Source organism: Diceros bicornis, chromosome 7, assembly GCF_020826845.1.
Source record: "Diceros bicornis minor isolate mBicDic1 chromosome 7, mDicBic1.mat.cur, whole genome shotgun sequence".
Taxonomy (NCBI): Eukaryota; Metazoa; Chordata; class Mammalia; order Perissodactyla; family Rhinocerotidae; genus Diceros; species Diceros bicornis.
Window position 1 is genome coordinate 64,398,203 of NC_080746.1, and position 7,150 is coordinate 64,405,352.

Below are 7,150 nucleotides of genomic sequence, written 5' to 3' on the forward strand. Positions count from 1 at the left end.
CCTTTTTGTATATGCTCTTCATTGTACTGCTGAGCTATTTGGTAGTGTCTGCCACAATAGTTTTGCAGAGATTCCATATAAGCAGCCTCACAGCTGTTCATTGTAGACTCCCTAGTAATTGAAAAAATAACCCAACTCAGTATGATAGGTTATCATATACAGATAAATGGTAGATTTTGAAAGAATGTTGAAATCATATGCACCTGTAACTCCATAATACCTTCTTCTTAACATATGTTTTAAGATATTTAAATGGAGGGGAAAATGATTATAATGCACCTACTTTGTTAGTAAATGCACACATTCACAGTGCTTAGAAATAAACAGCACAGCTTACATTGAAGCTGTACATGCGCATGGTCTTTGAAGATAATTCTCTCCTCAGCCTGTAACTTGTATCAGACATTGGTTTGAGGACATGACTGCTCTCCACAGAGAGGTTGAAAAGGGCTCTAGCTGGTGTCCATCTGCCACTCCAAGGTGCAGAGTCTTTAGAATTTACCCAGAGTTTCTTTGCCATGCTTTCTGGAACATAAGTCTCACAAAATACAAAGAACCGCCCTGGGAGTGTTTTTAGAATTCACTGCATCTTCTGTATGGTTTGATTTCTCCATGATTTGACCAGCTGGATGAACCAGCACTGATTTTATTTTCTTCCTCTGATAAACAAGCTTTTAGCTCTAGATCTTTCTGTCTGGTGAATCCTCTTGAATATTCAATATAAGAAGCTAGAAGACTGTCAAGAAACCATGAAAACTTGCTATTATTTTCCTGCTTGGCTGCTGTGTCCTTTGTGGTTGACAAGTTTCTCAGAGCCTGCAGGGCCTTTTTCTGGCTAGGATATCCTGGGGATGAAAATTTCTGAAGTCCTGTAGAACTATTTTAGGGGGATCATGGTTGGCTTCCTGGAAGTTGGGAAAGAGGCTGTCTTCTTGGAGCAAAGTTGTACAGCCGTTCTGTTAAAAGAGTGGCATTTGAGAGAGTGTGACCATAGAGCAACTTATTTTTTTCTGCTCCCTCTGCTCTGGGGCTAGTTTCTTTTTTGCCCCTAGAAGAAATCTCAGGTGGGTCCCTGTGGCTTTTCCAGACATTCTTAGAAAAATTAAAAAGGCATCCAGTCAGTTTTAGTCATAAAATAGTCTCATTTCAGTCGCTGAAATGTCCAGTCCCGTGTAATAGTTAAAACTCTGAACTCTATTTAAGGCAAATATTTCTCCTTTCTCTGCTCCCCCACCCCAGGCTCATGCAGGCTGGAAGCTTGAAGTGAGGAGGGGTTGGGGACCAAGGGGATGGGGGCAGCACAGCTGACTTCTTGTCTTCCCACCTAATGCTTCTACTCCCCAACCACCACTCCCTCTAGGGTATGGATCCTACAGGACTTGGGGTAGAGGGGGGAGAAGAGAAGAACACAGGAGGAGGAACGGCCTTACTTTGGGGAACTGTAGCACTTAATGGTGGTGTTCCAGGATCTTGGTGGACATTACTTATGGACTCCTCTGATGGGCACTTATGTGGGGTCCTTGAGATGGCTCCACTAAAAACACTGGACTACAACACCTCCTCTGCTGGCCACTTGCTCCACTGGCTTCTACCTTTGATTCCAGCCCACTATTGCCTAGCAGTCTTTATCAGGAAACCCACTGAGGTGGGGGCTTCTTGAAAACAATACTCATGCCCATTTTTTCCCCTTCCCCATCTGGTCCACAGGAACATGCTCTTCTGTTCTACTTTTAGTGGTTTATGCACGCCTCTTCATCGTGCCGCCTGACTCCAGCCACAGCCTTTTGCCTTTAATCTTCTCCAGCATGGGTCAAATACCAGTCACTTTGGCCCTCTCAGTTCTAAGGGACACCTTTTTCCAACTGATATTTGCAAGCCCCTTCTCTCAAGACTTTAAGTGAGGAGGAGTTCAGCCTCCCCAAGGGGGAGGAGATAGGAGGGAAAATGTCTCAGTGCCTCAGCTCTTTTTTCCAGTCTTGCTTTTCAAGTTCTTCAACCTCAAATCTTGAGGGGTTGAGAGGCAGTTGTTAATCTAAGGTTCAGAAAACTCTCTCCAACTAGCTCCTTGCAAGTGGGCTCACAACCTACCTTGAAGTAAGGGGACTTGCCACCTACTGTTTTTTTTCTTTGCTTCTGAGCCTCAGCTGCATCCAAGACAGTGAATTTTAACATCAGGTCCTGTTTCTAGCTCCAGTGTGCACCCATGAAGTTTCGTTTCCATAGCCCTCAGAGGAGAAGGAAGCATCTCTACCTTTTTCCACCACCACTTTAGATGTATGAGTGCCTTTTTTTCCTTTCCATCCTTATTAACAGTATATTTATTACAGTATATTTTTGTGAGGATTTCTTTTTTTTTTTTTTTAACCATTTAGAAATGAGATTGGGCAATTGACCATGACTCTGAATCAAAAAGAATTTTTACATAGGGCTTCAGAGAAGTCTGGGAAGCCTGCTGTTTTTCTTGTTGAAAGCGGTTTAAGGCAAATGCTTTGAGATTTGTGTTTTCATTTTACATTGGAAACTGAAGTTAGAGAGATTTACTTAAACAAATTTAAGTTTAAAAAAATTTGGGGGGGAGCCAACCCGGTGGCACAAGTGGTTGAGTGCCGTGTGCTCCACTGCGGTGGCCCGTGGTTCGCCAGTTCGGATCCAGGGCACGCAGCGATGCGCCGCTTGGCAAGCCGTGCTGTGGCGGCGTCCCATATAAAGTGGAGGAAGATGGGCATGGATGTTAGCCCAGGGCCAGTCTTCCTGGGCAAAAAAAGAGGAGGATTGGCAGATGTTACCTCAGGGCAGATCTTCCTCACAAAAAAAAATTTTTTTAATTTTTAGCTTTTCACATCAGGATTCCGAAACAGGGAAAAAAGGTTGAAACATGGGAGTAAGGTTGGTTTTTCTTTTCCACTGTGTGTGGCCAGGCTGGTGATATCGTGGGTGCTGGGAGGGTGTGCCTGGCCTGATTGGATGAAAGCTGTGGGGCTGGTTGGGCTTGAGGAAGCATTGTTAACATAATCCTGGAGTAATGAGATGGGGCCTAGGAGTGACTGAATTACAGGCAGGTCCGGCAGGATCATATCTTTCTAGCATAAGGAATGGCATCAGCATCTCAACCTTAAGGATAACCTTATGTAGGGAAAAATTTGAGCTTCAATAACATTATGCATTGTCTATAGTACACATTTCCCATTATCTGATTCTGATTCTATTGGAGCTATTTCACAACTCAAAGTTATAGACAATAGCAATGCAAAACACCTGCCTTCCCCACCCAAAAAAATCAATTTGGCTCCATTTGCATGTGCATTTTTCAATATTCCTATCTATAAATGGGTCTGTTATTTGGATTCTCCTTTGGACTGGTTATAACACCTCATCAGTTTCTTCGTTAATGAGTTAAATAAAATCTTTAACATGTGTTTACATGTTTGTCTATTTTGAGCCCAAATCAATTAAGCGTCCTGTGCTCATTGGGAAGGAGAACAACTCTTTGATACCAGGACTAATGAGATTTGGAATTTCTGTATTTACTCTTGACTCATGACTGAAATTACAGAATTGAAGTTATAAGCTCTCTTCATCTGTATCTGTTATGTCTATGTGTCTGAGTTTAGAAAGGCCTTATCTCTTATTGTGTGAGTGTATAATATTTTCCTACCTCCAGAGGGTATTAATAAATTTGATTACGAACTCTCATGTTAAGGGAGTTCTTTTCTGGTTGGCTGATAGAGATAAATTAGTACTTATATAAATTGAATATTCCTAAAATTCCCAGAAAGTAGTGAAATTAAATTTCTAATATTTTTAATGTGCTACATTAAAAAATATCCTTACAGAAACCAACTTAATAACATTTAAAGATTTCAAGCTCACAAATTTAAGTAAATCTTTGGAAAATGAAACAAGTTTAATATTTGAGATTTAATGAGAACAGCTGTATTTTCTCTGACTTATTGGTGTTAAGTGTAATTCCTAACAACATTCTACTTGGATATGTTTTTTTCTAAACTTATGCAGGTTTATTCATCAAATAAGTTAACATTACCCATAGTGTTTAAGATTATGAAAAACGGAAATTTGTGTTTAACTAAATTGAATCATTATTCTGAAAACCTTTTTATTTCAACAGCAATTTTGTTTTGTAGTATGTCAGCTTGAAAATAATTTCCAAGAGCTTTAGGTAACTTAAAACCTTGGACTAATATTAAAATTGAGTTAATTAATGGAAAATCATTGGTTGCCAAGGTGATTCCTAAGAAAGATAGAATATTGAACATTGATTACTAAGCTTAGTTTTAAGTTTATATGCTTTTGCTTCTTATATTTATGTGCTACAGAGAGGCTATATCTTTGGGTCTGTTAATGAATGTGTTCATTTTTGCCACTTTGATAAGTTGTACTATAAGGGATGTATGTGTCTATGGAAAGTTATGCTATACGTATTTATGAGCCCTGCTGGTCTGTTAAAAAGCTGAAAATCTGGTATGTGACATATAGTTCACATTATCCACTTTTTCACCGCCCAGCCCCCTCCAGCTTTCTCTGTCAAATAGAATTTACTTTGGTTAAAACTTATAATTTATGTTAGGTTGAAACTATATTGAAGAGCAATAGAGAAATACAACTGTGTACATGCTTGTGTTTTTCAAGAAAAAAGAGTAGTTTTGTCCTAAAGCAATGGTTCTCAAGATTTTGTGTATTTTCTGTTTTGTCTCCAAAGCCCGCTTTGCACTCTTCAAATATATTGAGCACCTAAAGAGAATGTGTGTGTGTGTGTGTGTGTGTGTGTGTGTGTGTGTTTATGTGTATTGGGGGTTGGAGGGCATGTTTAACTATCAACATTTACCATATTGGATGTTGAATTGAGAAATGTTTATAATTCTTATTTATTGAACACTTTGAAGATAGCAACAATGAATACATTGCATATTAATAACATCTTAATATTATGAAATTAGTTCTGACATCACAAATGCCCTGAGATGGGTCCTAAAATAAAGTATCGGTTTGTTCCAGAATATGAAAGACCACAGTGAAGGACAAAACTTGAAAATAATTTACCATCTGAACCATTTTGAAGTGTACAGTTCAGTAGCATTAAGTATTTTCACATTGTTGTGCAACCATCACCACCATCCAGCCCCAGAAATTTTTCATCTTCCCAAACTGAAACTCCACACTGGTTAAAGAATAACTCCCCATTCACCCCTTTCACCAACCCCTGACAAACACCATTCTACCTTCCGTCTGGAAATAAATTTTATTTGCCTTAGTTAATGATACCTAAGTCTGAAAAGCTATGAAATGTGTTAAAATCTTAGCAAAGTTTGCTCGATTTTGGTGGTCTTGTTTCCTTGGTTTATTGCTTATTGCCTTCATCCACAATATGGAAAGTTCTTTTTTCTGTGTAATCTGCCTAGATAGCAAAAGATTCTGTATTATCAGAATAATTTTTTATGCTTTATATTAACCTTATTAATTTATTTTAAAAAAGCAAGCAAAGTTTCCTCACTTAGGAAAGAACTAAGGTTCTTTACAATCATGTTACACTCTATGCTTATTTTTACATGTTTTATTGTCACTTTCAAATGGAGCCAACTATTTTTTTTTTGGCACCCATCATCCTATCTTAAGGATTCAAATCCCATGCAATTTTTGATTTTTGCCTCCCTAAAACTGTCTTTGAGATTGCCCTGTGGGCCTCTAGAAAACCAAAAAATTTGTTCTTTTACCTTATAAAAGAGGGGTGTTAGAAATAATTAGGTTTGATTTGTTATGTTACTATAGATGAGTTTCAGGAAATGAGTTGTCAAATCAGAAAAGATGCTCAGCCTTTCCTAAGTTAAATCTGTATAGGTAAAATACTATTAATGTAAATATTTTAGAAGTTGAATGCTTCATGGGAAGCCCCAGGAGATTTGTCAGTGTTTCTATTGATTAGCATCCTGATGCTGCTTTGCCTGATGTTTGGCAACTACTACAATAGAGTGTTCCAGTCCTAGTTTTAGTTGTTATTTAAAATGTTCACTCAGTTGGAATTTTCTTTAATTTGAATCTAGCATCTTCTATGCCGGTGGTTTTCATTTGGGGATAAACATCAGACTTATCTGGAGAGTTTTATTAAAATACAAATGTTTAGGACCTACTCCGAATCTGTTTACTTGATATTCCTGTTACATTCTTGTTATATTCTTAGTATATTACATATATATATAATGACTCAGGAATTTTGTGTATCTCAAGAACGTTTCCTCTGTATCAAGTGTGTTTATCCATTTTTATAAATCAGATGCAATATTCAGTATCTTATTTGAAAATAGCTTTAATCATTATATGTATAGCCTTTTTGCCTGAAGCTTTACTTATTTATTTTTTTGGATTAGCTTTGTTTTGCATGACATAGAAACAGCCAAATTTCCTTCTCAGTTTCATTCTTGTTATGAGCTGTCTTCAATAATTGCTGCAGTCATTTGTAGTCTCTGGCATCTGCATATAGTTTTGGTATTACTCAGTTGCGTCCCTGAAGGCTCTGCAATCAGCTGCAGGGCAAAGTTCACATCTTTCAACAAAGAAGCATGGTCTTGGAGCCCCTGGAAAAGGACGGTACCAGGTACTTCAAACTAGTGACACTTCGAAGAGTAGATCTTGGCAACAGGCTTCTGATGTCATCGCATAAACAACTTTAACACCATACCAGCAGGCTGAGTCAGGATTTCCAGAACTATTTTTAGTCAAAAAGCAGATGGGTTCATGACACTGCTAAACCCAGGATCCCGCAGAGCAAGAATTGTTTAAATAGGACCGGATGAACCTAGGAGAGATGATTATAGCTATTTGTTTGGAATATTGTTGATGTTGTTTTAATGTTCTATTTTCTGGATATGTAAGGAAGCCCTTTCTCTTTCTTATTAAGTTATCTAAAAACCATAACAATTTAGTAGATTCTGATTTTGTAAACTGAAATGAAACATTTTTAGAGAGTATCTTATTCTCCCTGCCTGACTCCCACTCCAAATTCAGAAATTTTTACTAGGTAGTCTTACTTTTAAATGGTAATATAGTTATTTGCATAGGTTCAGTAAGAATCTACCTTCCTTTTTACTAGATATAATTGGAAAAATTAGACAAGTAACCAAGGCCATGTCTGGAAAGT